Genomic DNA, 19,768 nt, shown 5'->3' on the forward strand with positions numbered 1-19,768 from the left:
AAAAGAAAAAACGTGTAATAACATTGCTCTCAGTATGCTACTACAGAAATAATTAACAGATAATGTTTTATTGAACGTTTTGGAAACTTTAATAAATTATAAAATCTTATTTGCTTCACCCATCTAGCCTTTTAAATTTTCTAATTTTTGTGTATATTTGTATTTACATAATTTTTTGATATAGAAGTACATTTCTATAACATATATTTGGGGTATGTGCTCAGGAATACTTTGTTCATGAAGGAAAGAAAACAAAAGTTTAGATTCTGCTACTATGTAGCATAGAAATGATGACTTTCTTTTGGGAAAAAATGTTGAGGGCAGATGTTGATAGTTCTCTACCTTGACTAAATAAAAATGTGTTTTTCAGGATATTTCCAGGATATCTGATATTTAGAAGCTTTGTGATTATCCAGCATAGTTTAGCTTGAATTGGAGGCCCTTCATTTGGGATTAAGTATCTATGGAAACAAAAGATCCCCACTTCCCCTCAATATCAGAATTTAAGGGAGCTCAAACTTTAAGTGATTAATTAGTATATTACTTTAAGTAAATTGATCTAGTTCCAATTAATAAAAGATCTGGTCTTCAAAATATATTTAAAAAAATTATTATAGCAATGTTGCTCTAAGTATGAGTGATTAACTCACCCAGGCACTGCAGGAATGTGGGCTGCTTAGGTGTCACTCTAGGCCCACATCCAGGAGTCTCATCTATGCCACATCCGTGTGGCTTTGCTAGTATCATCCTTTCAGTCTTCTAGTAATTTCAGCCTTCCTAAGCCAGCGGTTCTCAATTTTTTTGGTCTGTAGAGAAAACCATTAACATATACTCTTAAAGTTGATTGAGGGCCTCATAGAGCTTTTATTTATGAGATATATATATATATCTTTACAATAATAGAAATTAAAATAGAATTTTTTCTTTTTTTGAGACAGAGTTTTGCTGTGTCACCCAGGCTGGAGAATAGCGGCACAATCAGAGCTCACTGCACCCTCTGCCTCCTGGGCTCAAGTGATCCTCCAACTTCGGCCTCCCAAGTACTTGGGACTACAGGCACATGCCACCACATCCGGCTAATTTTTTGCATTTTTTATAGAGATAGGGTTTTGCCATGTTGCCCATGCTGGCCTCAAACTCCTGAGTTTAAGTGGTCTGCCTGCCTCAGCCTCCCAAAATGCTGGGATTACAGCTGTGTGCCACTGCACCCAACCAAAACAGAATTTTTAAAAAGCACATTTATCAATTTTTAAAAATACAATCAACCTATTTCACATTAACGTAAATAACATTTAATGAAAAATGACTGTTTTCTAAAATAAAAAAGTTTAGAATAGTGATATTGGTTTGCATTGTTTGCAGCTCTCTTTGCTGTCTGATTTATGGAAGACAGCTAGATTTTCCTATCTGCTTTTATGTTCCATCTGTTGTAATATCATACATAATGTAGCCTGTGGAAAATTCCAATGAATGCTTGTGAGAGAATGAGAGTGAAAAAAAAGGCACCTAATGACTTTTTATTGTTATGAAAATATTTTTTACCTTGCACATCCTCTGGAAGGGTCTCTGCAGTGTCTAGGAGAGTTTCTTTCTTCCTAAGCTAGGGAAGAAGGGGTTGCCATGGCTGTTCATGGCCTCCAAAATGCTTCTCCACAGACAGTTGGTAGGAGAATACTTAAGGGCTGTGTTTAGGATGCAGCTACCCCTCTCTTTTATTCTTTCTGATTATGTCATAGCTGTGATTCTCAAATTAAGCATCTATGCACTGTGGTATCCCACAAGCTGCCTTGGTTGTCCTGCTAATTCCAGTAAAGGTAATTTTTTCCAAGTTGACTGAAAAATAAGTTAGATGGATAGAATTTGCTCAATTGTAGTTTTTCTCTTATACATTGTTCATATCTGTTGTTACTTTCTGTTAGTAAACATCAATAGCAAGACAAACAATTACATTATATTGTTATTGATGGAAGACCTTGAAATGATCGTATGCAATTATAAGGTTGTCTTTTGTTGTAATACACAGGCCCTTGGTTCCCTTGGTTGAGGTGTTTGTTTTTAGATACACACACACACACACATCAATAACAATACAATGTAATATGTATATATACACATATATATACATTTACATGCACATAGAGTAATACTTTCTCCTACTGAGATTATTCCTAATTTGTATAACAGAATTAAATATAAAGAGCATCATGATTTTCTGGTGCTTTGCCATGTGAATAAGCTTGAAAAGTCCTTCGCAGGGCAACTTGGAAGGAGATGTATAGGCTTAAACTGATGTATATAATATAGCATTCAGAGTTCCTCCATATCAGCCATGGGGAGACAAGGAGATGAGGGAAAAGACCTTTCAGTGACACCTTTTCAACTCAGATAATGGAAGTCATACACAAATTTCTTTTATACTTCTACATTTTTCGGATGCTAATGGCACAGAGAGGTAGGCTACAGAAAGTCTGAACAGTGAGTGCTGAGAGAATGGCAGAGACAGCAAGAGACGCAATGTTTTGAGGTTTATTAGGCAGTAATACCAGTGATAGGAGCAGCTACCACACCTGTTAGTCTGCGCTTGTTTCACATGCTGTCCAGATTCAGACATTCCTATAGTCATGAAAGGTTTATATTGAGCATCTACCATGTGCTTTAAAATCACATTGCAAAAACCAGCCAAAGCCCCAAACTTATTTTCAGATAAAGCTCCACTGACTCTGTGAAGATAAAGTTTAGATCTCCCTGGTAAGAATACCTACATTTCTTCCTTAAGGAGGATTAACTTGGTGTAGAAGACAACTGAGCACAAATGTGGCTGGCTAGGTACCAGCTCTTTGAAGTTCCTTAGCTTGCATAGACTAACCCTGTCAATTCTGAAGGTATAGGAAGCCAGATCAGACTTTGATGTCAGAACTGTTTTGAGAGACCATTTATGTTGTATTTCCTTTGAGCAATTCGAGGCAATCTTCACCTACATAGGGCCAGTGATTTGACCTAGAAAGCCTAGAAACAAAAATCCTTTGCCGAAAGAGAGTTGAAAGTAGTTACAAGTGATTTGAAACATCATGTTTACTTAAGAGTTTCGAGAGAGATCATTTGGAATTAATCTGGTTTACCTAGAGGCAGAGGATTAGTTGCTCAAAATGATTCCTTATGGGAATTTCTGGTTTGATGTAATGCATCTCTCAGAATTCTTTGGACACTGGCATGTTTAACTGCAGTCATTTCTGAGGAAGGTTTGTTTATAGATAAATGCACAACTTTACATAAACACAAAGTATGTGGGTGAGACATTTTTAAAAACCAGCTAAAAAGGATTTTGAGTGGGGAAAAATAATCACAGAAGCTGAAGGTTCAGTTTCAGAGACACCAAGTTATCAGGTTTCTTTCTTGATGTCAGGTTAGTGGGAAATTGGAAACTGAAAGCTGGTGTATGTTACCCCCTTAAAATGTTGCTCGTTAAGGCAGGCACATTTTTGAAATACTTGTTTGAATACCTGAAGTACAAGCCCTTATTTTCCTGCCTGTTTGTCATCTTTCTGATTGGCTGTTCTGATTGTAGCCAGAATATCTGGGCATTTTTCAGGCAGTTGTATGTGTAAAAGTAATGATCCTAAGCAAATTTGTAAACTATATACTTGGATAGTCTGAAAGACTGAAACTTAACTGTACTTAGGCTTGAAATTAAAATAGCAACAACCAAAATACCCAGGACAGATTTTTGAGGCAGGTTGATAGCTCACCTAACAAATTAGAGATGGGAGATCAAGAGGAAGGTAGTGAAGTCAGTGATGTTTTCAGTTGATTGAAGTATGATCCCCATCAAGTTAACTGTTATCATTACTAATAGATCAACAGAGTGATGAGGAGGAGCTAAAGTTAGGTACTTTGTGGGGAAATCTATCTACTATTTCTAGGGAGCTGTAGGACCGAGAAAGGCATTTTACTTGTTTTATGTTATTTTTAAAATGGGAAAAATAAAAGCGTATTTGTATGCTATTGGGAATGATCCAACAGAGAGGGAGAATGAGAAAAACGAGAATTATTTGATGGTCTTCTTGAGTAGATGAGAGGAGTGAAATACAGTACACAAATGGAGGGATTATTCTTAGAAGTGAGGACAGTTCATCTCTAGAAACATGCAGGATTGCAGAAAACTAACCTACAAACAGATGCTGGTAGGTGAATAGCTCTGATGGTGATAAGTTGTGGAAGCTCTGTTCTGATTGCTTGTATATTCTTACTGTATTCTTAGTGAAGTAGGTCATGAGCCAAACTTGAGGATGAAGGATTTGTGACAGGTTTGAGGAGACAAGAAAAGGTAGGAAATAGATATCTGAAAGAAAAAAAGAAAGTATTAACAGTGACTAGAGATAAAAGAGGTTTTTCTACCAAGAATGAAAATGAAGATTGACAATGGACTTCTAATAGATGACAGAAGGCAATGGAATGATATCTGAGGGAATGAGTACTGAGGGAAATAATTTAAGAGTAAGAGTAAAAAAAAAAGATATTTGGGGACCTGCTGAGACTGAGGATGTATAATACTTACTGATTTTTTTTTTGTTTTTTATTGTTTTTGAGACAGCATTTCACTCACTCTGTTGCCTGGGCTGGGGTGCAGTGGCACGATCTCGGCTGAGGTGCAATGGCATAATCTCTGCTTAGTGCAACCTCTGCCTCCTGGGTTCAAGTGATTCTCATGCCTTAGCCTCCTGAGTAGCTGGGATTACAGGCATCCAGCACCACACCCGGCTAATTTTTGTATTTTTAGTAGAGACAGGGTTTCACCATATTGGCCAGTCTGGTCTGGAACTCCTGACCTCCAGTGATCCACCCACCTTGGCCTCTCAAAGTGCAGGGATTATGAGCATGAGCCACTGGCCAATACTCATAGATTTTTATCGGAAATGCTATAAAAGCATATACTTCACTAAAAAGAAATTGAACCCAGAAGGAAAGTGTGAGATACAAGAATCAAAATGAGCAAAAAAATGGGTATTTTGGTATGTCTCAATAAGTATTAGAAAAAGTAAATATTAAATTTATAAATGTAAATATATTTACTAGGATATTGGATAACTTGGGATATCTGTTTTAATATAATGAATTGCCTATTTTTTCTTTCCCTTTGTGTTGAGAGGGAAAACAGAAAGTTATGCAGACTGTTTGTAAAGAGCTCATGTTGTTTAAGCTAACTTTGTGATCACTGTTTAAGAACTTCAGATGTAGTGTGACCTTAATCTACACTACATAAAATTAGATGGTATCATAGATATTTGACATTGCCTTTCAAGTATAGTAAAGATTAGTAGTCTAAATTCTTTATATAGGAGTTACCTAAGCCATTCCCAGTTTCTGAGATGTTTGCTCAGAGGTTGGGGAAGAGAACTACTTCTGTGCATTGGAAGACTTATGTTTGGGTGTTTCTTCAGAAGGAGGCAATAGAGTGCATAAGCATCAAATTTGTGCTTAAATACATTTTATTTTTATTTTAATCTGCTTTGGTGTTTGTGTGGCAGCCTTACTTAGATCAAATAAAACCTAGCATAGGAATTGTGTACTCCTACAACTCAAATTCCTTTTATGGAAAAGAAAAATAGTCTTCTCATTCATTTCCCTAGTCGGGAAGGTTGAAGCTAATAGATATTGGACAAAAGCTGAAAAGATATTCTCCTGTCTATTATGTAAAGGTTTAGATATCTTTTAAAACCAGTGCCTGCCAGTGTGAGGCTTTTAATGTAGTTTACATTCCCAGAATTAAAAGATAATCTCCAAGATTGTCTGAATTACTTGTTAGATAGAAAATTTGTGTGAGCTTCCTAAGCCTCTGCTCTTAAGTAGTAATTTAGTCTTCACTGTTACATCATGATAAGTCATTACTAAGCCATTTGTTCTGAACTACGTATACCAAAGGTGTTATTTATATAGGAACATATTTATAGACGTTTTCAGTAGCATTTAGTACATTAGTATTCATGATGTTAGAAAGAAACTAAAGTTTGTTTCTGACAGCTTCTCTCTTAATAGGATACTTTACATAAATTTAGAAAGGATAATTTAGTTTATTCAGAGACTCATATATTAACAAATAATTTCTAGTCATTTGATTATATTTTTGTATATATTTACTTTCAAAAACTGTATTTGTTACTAGGAAAACATAAAAACTGCTCATGCTGCAAATATGTGTGCTGGTAAATACAAATCAGATAATTTATTTCAGGACTGATTTTATTGACTTTTTAAGTGAGGATTCTATTATTAACAGATCTACAATTAGAAAGAAGTAACTATCATAAAACCATTTAAGAACAAGGTGGAGCATGGATTATGATGTATTAAGTGTTTTGGGGTTAAAATATTGTTTTATAAATAGTTAAAATATTTCTTAAGAAATATTTCTTCCCTTAAATGTTAGTTCTAAATCAGACTAGTCTCAGATGCATATTAGTAATGCTCAGAATGGAAAACATACACCTGGAGGAAAAGAATATGTCATGGTAAATATGTTTATACAGCTGTGTGGTAATGTTAGTTATTACAGAGTACATTTGCAGAATCATGTAATGAGCCTCATTTTCAAACAACCATTAACTTTGGCTTAGAAGAATAAATTCATTTTTCAAATGCAGACTGTACAAACAATGTATAGCATCACTGTAGCTGTCTTCTTAACTGAATGTATAAATTCGATTGTAAGTATGTTGGCTAATTTTGAGGAAATTCAGAATTCTTATGACTATTTGTTATTTATAATTTATACTTTCATTGCATATAATACCTACTTTTTTAGTACCAGACTGAGTTTCCATTAAACTTTATTGCACTTACATGGACTCTTCTGTCAAACTTTAATAAAATTATAAAATTGACTTAATTGGGTCTATCTGAAAACTTCCTTTATCATTAATAAATTTCATTTATTCTATGAGGTTATTAGTCTTGGATAACTTGTATGACTTCATTCAAACTTGTTCTAGGATTTGAATAAATATTATTTAAAAATTAAGCATGAGTAAAAGCAAATTTAAAAATATTTTCATAGGACTTTGAGGATTTACTCAAGAGTGCATAAAATGTTACCATTAACTATGTATTGCTATAGTGCCATCTGTAAAAATATGTTATCTAAAAAATTTAACAAGCAATGGGTGGTTTCATCCATTTATCTAACTTTTGAGCACTTGCTAGGTAAACTCCAGAAATACCAAGAAGGAAGGCTTATTTCCTGCCCTCAAATATTTTTGTTTCCCTCTACCTAGGATCAACTAATTACCAGCAATTACTCTTTTTAAAACTTGAGAGGAAGATACTGCAAATATATTCAACATATGAACAGTGGCATCTTTATTAGACCGTAACTCTTTTTAGAGCTCTCTAAAATGGATACTAAGTTATAAGAAGACAAGGAAGGAAAATATAACAGATTCATGGCATATTTATTTCCACTCCTGGAAAAAACAGGTTGATGTGCTTTGGGGTACTTTTTTCTTGTTTAAACTATTTAACTTCTAGGGTGGATACAAAGTTGTCAAGAGACATTTGAACCAGAACGACTCCATCTTAAATAGAGGCTGGGTAAAATAAGGCTAAAATCTGCCAAACTGCATTCCCAGGAGGTTGAGGCATTCTTAGTCACAGGATAAGACAGGAGGTGAGCAAAGATACAGGTCATAAAGACCTTGCTGATAAAACAGGCTGGAGTGAAGAAGCTGGCCAATACCCACCCAAACCAAGACGGCGAGAGAGTGACCTCTGGTCGTCCTCACTGCTTCACTCGCACCAGCACCATGACATTTACGAATGCCATGGCAACATCAGGAAGTTGCCTTATACGGTCTAAAAAGGGAAGGCGTGAATAATCTACCACTTGTTTCGTATATAATCAAGAAATGACCATAAAAATGGGTAACCAGCAGCCCTCTGGGCTCCTCTGCCTGTGGAGTAGCCATTCTTTTATTCCTTAATAAGCTTGCTTGCTTGCTTTTTTTGAGACGGAGTTTCACTCTTGTTACCCAGGCTGGAGTGCAATGGCGCGATCTCGGCTCACCGCAACCTCCGCCTCCTGGGTTCAGGCAATTCTCCTGCCCCAGCCTCCTGAGTCGCTGGGATTACAGGCACGCACCACCATGCCCAGCTAATTTTTTGTATTTTTAGTAGAGACGAGGTTTCACCATGTTGACCAGGATGGTCTCGATCTCTTGACCTCGTGATCCACCCGCCTCGGCCTCCCACAGTGCTGGGATCACAGGCTTGAGCCACCGCGCCCGGCCTAAACTTGCGTTCTTAATAAAATTGCTTTCACTTTATGAATTCACCTCTAATTCTTTCTTACTCAGACCCAAGAACCCTCTCTTGGGGTCTAGATCAAGTACATTAGTATTCATGATGTTAAAAAGAAACTAAAGTTTGTTTCTGACAGCTTCTCTCTTAATATGATACATTACCTAAATTTAGAAAGGATAATTTATCTTTAGTTTATTCAGAAACTCATTTTAACAAATAATTTCTCGTCATTCGATTATGTTTTTGAATATATTTACTTTCAAAACAAAAGTAAATATATTTTTCAATATATTTACTTTGAGTAACAAAGTCATGAGGTGTTTGGAGTTGATGTAAGGTTAATCATGGAAGATGTTGACCTTGGTCTTTTTTCACACTGCTTAGCATGGTGACTAACACATAGCAAGTACTTCATAAATATTTATTGAATGAATGAATGAATGAATGAATGAATGAGTACATAAATAGGGACTGATAAAATAGTGGCCATGGATTTGCAGAAAAGGAGAGCCTTCTAGCAGAGGGGGAACTGAGGCAGGATTGTTGTGGAGGCAAGAATTGTGAATGGGTTTGCTAGGTTGGCCAAGAGATGAGCTCAGGATAAATGAGGACTTTAATAATCAGAGAGGCTTCCATGTTAAATTCAGTAGTATTAGCTTTAGTATGAGATCCCTAGGTCATGATAGTCTAAGTAAAATGAGTTTTATTAACTCTAACAGGATGCAGCAAAAGGAGAAAGAAACTAGAGCAGAGATTTTGAAGTGTGGTTCCACACCCACCAGCTTTAGCATCATCTAGGAGCTTGTTAGAAATGCAAATTCTAGGGCCAACCCAGAACTACTAAATCAGAATTTCCCCATGAGTGGGGAGAAGGGAGACTCAGCAACCTGTGTTTTAGTGGGCCCTTCAAGGGATTCTAATATCCTTAGGCTAACATTTAAGAACCACTGGGCTGGAGGAGGAAAATCAGGTAGCAGGTAAAAGCAGTGAGATTAAAGATTCTATGGAAAAGATGACTACCAAGGTTATTTTGAACTGCAAACTGAATGATTTAAAGAATTGATTATGGCCAGGCACAGTGGTTCACTCCTGTAATCCTAGCACTTTGAGAGGTTAAGGTGGGCAGATCACAAGGTCAGGAGTTTGAAACCAGCCTGGTCAACATGGTGAAACTCTGTCTCTACTAAACATACAAAAATTAGCCAAGTGTAGTGTCACGCGCCTGTAATCCCAGCTACCTGGGAGGCTGAGGCAGGAGAATAGCTTGAACCCGGGAGGTAGGGGTTGCAGTAAGCTGTAATTGTGCCATTGCTCTCCAGCCTGGGTGACAAAGCAAGACTCCATCTCAAAATAATAATAATAATAAAATACAATAAAATAAAGATTTGATTATTTAGTATGGCTTTGCAGGGATGATTAATCATTGGATGTACAGAGTTTTTTAAAAAATAGAGATGTTTGTGCTTTGGTGGAGTAATGTTAGGCTTTCAGCTTCGTGGGTGGAAGAACTCATTTTTACCAGTTTACCCAAAAGCAACTGGAAAGTACAAAGTCAATTTATTGTGTATAGTAGATTAAAAAAAAAAAAGGCTCAAATCAGAACAGTATACTTTTATTTGGTATGTTGAGTCTCTTAGAAGATAAAGTTATCAATCAAAGAGGTTGTATGTGGAAGGATCACTTGAACACAGGTTTGAAGTTACAATGAGCTATGATCATGCCGCTGCACTCTAGCCTAGATGACAGAGTGAGACCCTGTCTGTAAAAAACACGTTGTGTGAGATTTATAGTTAAATCAAAGGCAGTTGGATGTTCCTTGTCTTTATTTTTGAGATGGAGTCTCGCTCTGTCGCCCAGGCTAGAGTACAGTGGCACGATCTCAGCTCTGGGACTACAGGCACCTGCCACTATGCCTGGCTAATTTTTGTATTTTCAGTAGAGATGGGGTTTCACCATGTTGGCCAGGCTGGTCTTGAACTCCTGACCTCGTGATCTGCCCGCCTCAGCCTCCCAAAGTGCTGGGATTACAGGCATGAGCCACTGTGCCTGGCCTGGATGTTCTTAAACATTATTTTAACTGAAATCAATAACCTAATGAATTCACTTTATAGCATAAATATTTTGATGTAAAATAAGTAGACGCCTTTTCCAGAAGCAAAGATCATATTCTCCTGATCACTGCAGAAGATACCCTGATTAGTTTTTAGTCTTTGACACTTTAAAAAAAAAGAAAAGAATTCCTGGAGATTATTTATTTTTCTCTTTGTGATGTAGATATACTACACTTTTCAAGTTCATTGTATCCTGATGTGGTTTGGGATACACTTTATTCTTCCTTAGAATATACACTTTCACAAAAAAGACTTGGGATGGGTTACTTCTAAGGATGATTTAGGCTGCATGGGTCAAAACTACTCAAGTTGATTCATGTTCATTTCAGTTTTCGATTCAAGATAAACATTTTTTAGAATTCTATAATTCAATAATGTATTGAATTCTCTGATTCAATAATGTATTGTATGTAGAGAACAGAGGAAGTCAGAAAGAGATGTGTCAACACTGTGTTTAGTGATTTATACCTATCAGCTCACTGGTTTTCTAAACATTATAACTGTTTGAAGCTCATTATGAATACCCAGGATATTATTACATTCATTTTGATAAGATGGACAATATGATTGTTACAAATCAAAACGAGTAAAACCTATATGCCACTAGGATTGTTTATGAATGTGTTATTTCTCTTTTCTTGTTTTTTCTCTTTTCATTGACATGTTTGCATATATGCACATTTACTTGAACTTATCATATAAAAGTTAATTATCAGCATTTATCAACTGTTCTGTAGTTGGCACCATGCAGAGCACTCTGGTGCCAAGGAGAAACACAGGAGAGTTCCAGTCAGGTGGCTCCATGAAGGTCTTGTGTCAACACCATATCCCTCATGGCAACAAAAGAATATAAAAGAGAAAACTAAAACGACATACCTAGCCTCAAAATCAAGACAGGCATCTCTAAGGACCAGGAGGTGACCAGAAATAGAAAGTGATAAGTTGGCTGGAACTCTGAGCCTGCCAAGCTTCTGCTCAGAAGCGGAAAGTTGCTTAACTACTCCTCAGCCATTTCTCAGGAGATGGGGGATAGAACCAAGCTCTCAATTCTTGAAGGAAGTAGTGGAAGCCAGGAGAATCCTTTCCCCAGCCTGATTTCCATCATTGTTAATAGACACTAAAAAGTTAGCTGCCAGTTCTGCCTGGGGCTGTGTTATTGGAAGCTGTGGACTAAGGAGCAAAAATAGGATAAAAACAGTTTAGTGACCAGAAACTGAGCAGGTTGTCTCCTGGCTCTGTAACATCCCTAATGTCATTTTTCCAAATTATTATTATTCAAGGATGAGGCTGGGCACAGTGGCTCATGTCTGTAATTCCGGCACTTTGGGAGACCAAGGTGGAAGGACTGCTTGAGAGCAAGAGTTCAAGACCAGCCTGGGCAACATGGCAAAACCCTGTCTCTATAAAAAATACGAAAATTAGCAGATATGGTGGTGTGTACCTGTAGTCCCAGCTACTCAGGAGGCTGAGGTGGGAGAACCTGAGCTTGAAAAATCAAGGCTACAGTCAGTCACGAATCACATTATGGCACTCCAGCCTGGGGTCAGAGTAAGACCCTGTCTCCAAAACAAAACAAAAAAATGGAATGAGGGCAAAATTAAGACATTTTTAAATATGTGGAATAAGAGCATAAGAGGATTTACCATTCACGTAACTTTCTAAAAGAAATACTAAATGGTGCACTCAGTAGGAAAAAAATGTCCCAGAGGAAAGGTATGGTGAGCTTAGAAAATATAGTGAAATTGATTGAAATGTTAGAGGTGTAAGTAGTCATTTCTTGTTTTTGAGAATGTGTGAACACAATTTGTTCAATTATAGCCTTAATTTAACTACAAAAAAAAAGCTCTTAAGATACTGCAAATGTCCAATATATCCAGTAGTACCTAGTTGTTAGGTAACCAAAGGAGAGAATGACTTCTGAGTCAAAGTAGTCTAAGCAATGGAAAGGAAATTTAGGTGTACCTTGAAGAGATATCTAGGATTCAGCTTATCACTCTCATAGGAGATTGTGCAGTGCAAAGGAGCAATGTGAGCAAATTGCATTTAGGCAATGATGTATATGACTCATTTTGAAGGTAGTCTGGCCAGGGTTTATGTAAGAGAGTGATTGGGGAGGTTATTTTGAACCTTTTGGAATCCTTCTAATAGGCACTGGGGTATCTGTATTGAGATAAATGAGATGGTATCCTTTTAGGCTGACTTTTTTCCTAGGCAAGCTCTAGTATTTGTTTTCTTTAAATGAGCAACATACGTATCTTTAAGAAATTCACAGTAATTGTCTTCAGGGCTTTCTTTTCTTGGCAAAATGCCATATTCTCAAGTTGTGTTTTCTTTTTTTTCTGATGATTAGCTTAGATAATTTGAAAGGCTCTATCACTTCGTGTTATATCAGCTTTAGTTAAAACCTGTTTTTCACTTTCTTCCTTGGTTGATCCTTAGACTGAATGAAGGCCAATTATATATTAGTACAGTATAAAGTAAGTGATATCATAGTACCAGAGAGAATCTTCTGTAAACCAAAGCCTGCTGCTGCTTCCAATTTGTATTGTCTAGGGAACAAAGGTGTCTTTGCACCAAAGAGACTGGGAGAAGTTGGGATTTACTTTGCTTCAAGTATAAAACTGTGTAGAGCAAGGGTTAAAGAACTCTTAAAGGAAGGGTACCTTCTAGTACCCTTCTTTTTTTTTCTTTTATAGATGGAAGAGATTATTTTTTAAATTTTTAAATTTTTTTTTCTTTTGAAACTGAGTTTTGCTCTTTTGTCCGGGCTGGATTGTAGTGGTGCAATCAAAGCTCACTGTAGCCTCAAACTCTCAGGAATTTCCAGGGATCATGCAAACAATCCTCCTGCCTCAGCCTCCCAAATAGCTGAGCCTTCAAATGCATGCCACTACATCCAGCTAATTGTGTGTGTGTGTGTGTATTTTTGTAGAGACAGGGTCTTGCTGTGCTTCCAAGGCTGATTTCCAACTCCTGGCGTCAAGTGATCCTCCTGCCTCGGCCTCCCAGAGCACTAGGGTTATTGGCATGAGCCACTGTTCCTCATCCATTTGTTTTCATGTCATACTGATAATGTGCCAACATAGTAACAAGGTTTGAGGAAGGCATATTTCACACACCAGCATGAAAACCAAATCATCTTGCTTATGTACTACAAGTGGACTAGGAAGAGATGATTTTAATGAGGGAGTGAGATGGTGGATGCTAACTTAAAGAATGGCAAGGAATTGAGTATGTGGTCGCAGCAGCCAGCACTCATGTGATCTTTGACCATGGGCCAAAGGAATCTGACTCTTGTCTCTGGAATTCCCAGAAGTACTTTATTTTTCATAAGCTCTTACTAATGTGCTTTAACCGAGTTGCTGTGTGTCCAGAATTATAATGAATGTTTTGAGGTTATAAGAAAAAAAGTAAGTTGCAGCTTAAAGAAGAACCACTGCTGGCAAGAGGGCTTAATCATAGCCTCATATCTTTGCAATTAATCTGTAGGTTTGCATCGAGTAGAAATTTGCTCCATTTATGTATTTTTCTCTCAATAAATTGTTTTAGAAGCCAGATTACTTTGCAGCATAAATCACCTACTTTTTCTTCTGACTTACCTGTTTTCAGCGTTGCATTTTGTCCTCTGTCCTCAGTTTCCTACTTTTCCCTCAGATTGCCTTAGTTTCTGCTTTGCTTGTGTTCTTCCCCATTATTCGATGTGTATGTCATACATTTATCACCTTGATACTTGATATCAGCTTGTGGCTGTTTTCCTTTTCCCACATTTCCTTTACTGTCTGCCTTCTATTACTTCCTTTCTTCATTCTTTTCTCCTCTGTTTCTGTTTGCCTTGGTTTCCTTATTTGTCGAAATCTTTTTCTTAAATGGGTTTCTTAAAGGTTAATTATAGAGGATTGACTCATGGATTAATCAAAGTGTTTCTTTTTAACTTTAGTTTATTGTCAGGCCGAATTAGCCAGCAGAATAATAAAGCAAATCATAGTATATTCTTAAGTTTAAGTAAACTTTTGTTGAACTTATTTGGTTATTTGAGGTTTCACTAAAGAATGTGAGCTAGAAAAATGGCAGAGTGATAGGGATGTGCTTTCATGTCTGAGTATTGATGTGTGATGTCTTGGGAGCAAGAATGAGGAATGGTTGCCAAAAGCAGTGATGTGATCTTGGATATGAGACAATTTGCACTCAACCTGTATGACTAGGCATTTACAGCAGAAATGCTAACATGGAAACAAAATCAAGAAATGTGTACTTGAAAAAACTTCTAATTATACTTTAAAGTTTTGGGCTAGAGTGAAACAGTAGTGACTGGAACTTAGTAAATCAGCTTTATTTGATGTGAGAAGTACGGCCTGTACCCGCCTTCTTGGCACTCTTGGTAGTTGCTTGTATTCTCTTTTAAGATTTACCGATACGATAGAAATGAAATATGATATTAAGACTGAATTATTTTATAGAATATTTATAAATTAAGCAAATAAAGTTTTATTTTTATAGATAAGACTGTTAGCTTTTATATCAGAATGCTAGCTTGTATGTATCAATATAGAGATGTTACTATTAGACCCAAATGATCTAGAATATGAACTTCCAAGTTAGAGTTTATTTGAAAAAGAAGTTGAATCATAAAATATCTAAATTACTTGAGCTATTTTTCCCTTGTAATAATTCTATTAGCTTAGCAATAAGATGTTATCTGTGATGGACTTCCTTTTTCTCTTTACTCTCTGCTTTTACTACTTACCTTTATGTCTTTAAAAAAAGTAGCAGGCCAGGCACAGTGGCTCACACCTGTAATCTCAGCACTTTGGGAGGCCGAGGCGGGAAGATCACTTGAGGTCAGGAGTTCAAGACCAGGCTGGCCAGCATGGCGAAACTCCCGTCTCTACTAAAAATACAAAAATTAGCCGGGTGTGATGGCACGTGCCTGTAATCCCAGCTCAGGAGGCTGAGGCAGGAGCATCACTTGAACCCGGGAATCAGAGATTGCAGTGAGCTGGGATTGCACCATTACACTCCAGCCTGGGTGATGGACCAAGACTCCGTCTCAAAAAAATACAGTTGCAAGGTATTAGCACTACACATTCCGTAAAAGAGTAGGTGAGGCTGGGCACGGTGTCTCACTCCTGTAATACCAGCACTTCGGGAGGCCAAGGTGGGAGGATCTCTTGAGACCAGGAGTTTGAAATAAGCCTTGGTAACATAGCAAGACTACGTCTCTACAAAAAAGAAAAAAAAAATGGAGTAAATAAAATATAAAATAAGAATCTCTAATTAGTATTTATCTTTGCAATGACTTTTATAAAATTTGAGATTCAAACTCTTTGATACACTCTAAATCCAAGTGGTGATAACTTGTTTTATTTCCACATTTGTACTTAAGTGTAGGAATAGTTCATCTTTTTCAAATATATTCTAAATTTAAAAAAATGGTAGGGTCTGCTTATATAACTCATACTGTTTTATTTTGTTGGGTTTTTTTTAACCCAAGCTTACATAGGTTTTCTCTAATGCTAGGTGATCCGAAGGAAATCATTAAAATCTTTGGGTTGTTTGAAATTCCTTGCTTCTCTGTTTGAAGTTAGTCTGGATCAAAGAGACCAGGATTTAAGTTTTTAAAAGAAACTTTTTAAAAATAAAAACTCTTTTAGGGAGACTTACACAAATGCTTAGTTGAACTTTTCAAATATAATACTTAAATCCAGAAATAAATGTGTATATTACTATATACAAATTTAATTGCCTTCCAAAATATATTACACCTAAGGGATATTAATTTATGCTTTGAAGTTGGGTTCAGAAAATTTTTTTGTGTGTGACCTGGTGATGTCTGTACATTATTATTAATTTGGATTGTAAGTTTTCTTTGGAACGGTTCAAGGGGCTTTGTCTTTAGAAATAAGATGACATGTTTCCATGACTTTACCTCCTTTTTCATTCTTCTTGCCTCCCTCTTTTTTTCCATTTATCCTCTTGAAAAGATTATAGTCATTTATCACTGTGAGAATAGGCACTGCAAATACTATTATGGATATGAGACCATTATCCGCCCTTCCCTCTCTCCCCCCATTCCCCAGAGATATAGTGAGAGATGTTGTGAACCTTAGTTTTTGGCACTGTCAAAAGGTGTGAATAAGTAAGAATCATAGGCCAGGTGTGGTGGCCCACACCTATAATCCTAGCAATTTGGGAGACCAAGGCATGAGGATCTCTTGAGCCCAAGAAGTTCAAGACCAGCCTGGGCAACACAGCATGACCTCATCCATGCTAAAAATTAAAATTAAAATAATTAGTCAGGTATGGTGATGTGCCCCTGTAGTCCCAGGTACTCAGAAAGCTGAGTCGGGAGGAATGCTTGAGCCCAGGAGTTTGAGGCTGTGGTGTACCATGATTGTACTACTGCACTCCAGCTTGGGTGACAGAGCAAGACTCTGCCATTCATTCATTCATTCATTCATTAAAAAGGAAGGAAGAAAAGGAAAAAAAAGATCATAATAACAACGACTGAGCATTTTTCATATGCTCCTGGCTTTCTAAAATCTGAGTTCAGTTGTGGTTGTCCTGGACACTGTCTCTGAGTAGCTGTTGTCAGTGTATCAGTATCAACAGTAACTATCATTGCATTATAATTAGAGATTGGGAAAAGCAGTTGTTTCCAAAAGTTATGTTTTTTTGATCTAAATAAATGGTACATTTTAGCTTTATGCAAGATTAGGGATTATTTTAGAGACTTGTGACAATTCCATTTGTTTCTATATAGGGCATATGAGCTTGATTGTTGACGCTGGATTTGACTAGCTCCTTTCAAAGCCAGCAGGGTGTAGACGTGTATTACCAAGCCATTACAGTTGGCAAAGGAAGGAATGAATGCTCATTGCCTAATATCCCATAGGGATGGGAAGGAGGAGTGCATAACATTCCTTCAGTGTGATTGAGGGCTCTCTTGACTGTATGAGTAAGGGAATGTGACCTGAAGATATTAAGAAGAGTCCATACTTAGGTCATAAGAACTCTTGGTCATTGACTAAGATATCCAGGAAAGCAAACAGTGTTGGGTGATTAACCAAGGCAGATGCCTTAATTTGGGGATGCAAAAAGAACTTACTAGTTCTTCATTTTTTCAGCTCCTCAACTCTTTCTTTCATCTTTCATTCTCTTGTAGTATAAGACATTGTTGGTGACAGATCTTTGCAAAGTCTACGTACTGAATATTACTAACAGCATGGTGATAAAATGTCTCTTCTGTTTCTTTTTAAGGCATAAGTCATCTTGTTGCTAACATAACTCAGAACTCTGATACAATGACCTCCTTAGTAAATAAAGTACTTTTCTGCTATCAATTATTGTATATGCCTGCTTTTTTGTTGTTATCGATGCTTTTTAGCCAAAGTATTAGAATGCCCATCTCCTTTGGTGTTTCTTCACAAATTCAGTGCCTGAACCAATACTTATAACCTATTTGTCATGGCAATTTTCATTATAAGATTAGATAGTGAGTTTTGTTGTATAGGAACAGAATGTTAGAATTCACTTTCAATATCTACCACCTTCATTTTTGTCTAAAGTGTAATGATCCTATGTTGAGTGCCTGGAATGGGCTAATCTTTGCGTTTTTCTTCTCTAAAATATTTAAGATTAAAGGTGCCTCTGATGACTGCTGCAGGTTTTATCTAGCCCCAGTTATAGCATTCTGAGTCTTTCGGGTATGCCACAACATAGTAGCATACTTTATGGCAGACATATGGTTGCTTGATATGGCATTGGGACAGCTGCCTTCTTGTGTTCTCACTTCGCAACATGAACTGGAGCATTTACTGATCCACACCCAGGAGGTTCATTCTGGCTAACAGCCCAGGAAAGTCTACCATTTAGGGATGGTAATGGTCAGCTAGGACTTGTCTAGGCTTTCAGCATTGGTGTTTGCAATAAAATGACTAAGTCTTTCAGCCTTAGTCTTGAAGATCCTGATTGTGGAGCATGCCAATCAATTGTGATGAGTTTTGTTTCAGTCTTTTTGAAATGGTATTTGCTGAGCTTAATGACATGTTGCCCTTAAATATGGTAGGATACCCTTTTGCCTTCTACGACTTACTTGTAGTTTCTAATGTATGCCATTTATAAATGTACTTTTTCAGCCATGCTTAAGTTTTGAGCCTAACAACACATCTGTATTGGTATATTTTCAAGGGTTTTTTAGGAGACCTAAGTAAAATATTCTAGCATATTTCTCATACTCTTAAATTCTGATACAGATAAATCTCCGTACTCCTGCCCATTTGTCATTACCTTATTTCTTATCTTTTTACAACCATCTTGCAGAATTTTATGTTGTATAAACAAATTTCTGAACTAGACATAGCATGACATAATTTTGAACTGTTTGAACTTCTGAATAACTAATGCATATGTTTTCAACATATAAAACTGCTCCCTCTATATTAGTGGAATATATAACCCTACTAACCCTAATGCTTTCTATATTAGAGTTTGGGTAGTTTAAGGTTCTTTCCTTGCCAAAAATATTACCACATATTACAGAAAGTATAAATCAAATGGGATTTGATTTTTCATTTCTCTTTTTCCATACACATTCATTTTATTTTGGGGAATGTGATGTGTAATTTTCTTAATGTTACTATAATCTAAGTTATAGTTAATCTTTTAGCAATGATGACGGGTGTTTGTATGCAGGTGATACTTATATTCCTACAAAGTTTAACTTTTGGAAAATTAACTTGCAATTATTTTTATTTCATGACATAAAGTAAATATAACCTTCTCTAAATATTTGATATCTTACAGAAAATTTCAGTTTATTAGTTATAACCGTTCTTAACATATGCATACCACATTCATGTAGATTCATTTAGAGTTTGGTAACAAAATACAACTGAAAATGTTAAAGAGAATGTTCTGATTAGATTAAAGATATAGTGATCTTCATTCAAGGAGTAGATCTCCTGCCAAGAGTCTCTTATCGTAAAAGTAAAATATTACATTTTGAAATGCTGTATCACAAACCAAAAATATTTTGGAAACTTTCCAGAGCCCATGGATTTATTGTGCTTTGCTTTTAAATCATAGTGAAGCACAGATTGTGTTTTTAGATGATCTACAGTCTACTTATTTTGTTATGGCTGAAGTGATTCAGCTTGTTTTTGATATAAAACTATCAAATATGAGCCTTCTCTCCTCTAAAACATAACACTATACTTTGTGTGGGAGAAAAGCTCTTGTTAAAGACAAAATGTTCCCCTAAATTCCAATGTGAAATCTGTAATAAACTAACCTGCTTGAGTTAGTTTCCACATTTAAAAAGTTTTCTTAATAGTAATTTTTTGGTTGGGTTAAGGAGGGTTGGAATT

At 36.4% G+C, this 19,768-nt stretch overlaps 1 protein-coding gene and 1 non-coding gene across 3 annotated transcripts in view; one reads left to right on the forward strand and one right to left on the reverse strand.

Moving 5' to 3' along the window:
* The window catches only part of DISP1 (dispatched RND transporter family member 1), a 163,791-nt gene that overhangs the window by 58,703 nt on the left and 85,320 nt on the right, over nucleotides 1-19,768 (forward strand). The window lies entirely within an intron of this gene.
* Nucleotides 13,463-13,566, reverse strand: LOC119470888. Its single transcript, XR_005199853.1, has one exon. It is a non-coding gene; the product is annotated as a small nucleolar RNA U13 (small nucleolar RNA).

Source organism: Cebus imitator, unplaced genomic scaffold (assembly GCF_001604975.1).
Source record: "Cebus imitator isolate Cc_AM_T3 unplaced genomic scaffold, Cebus_imitator-1.0 Scaffold42, whole genome shotgun sequence".
Lineage (NCBI taxonomy): Eukaryota > Metazoa > Chordata > Mammalia > Primates > Cebidae > Cebus > Cebus imitator.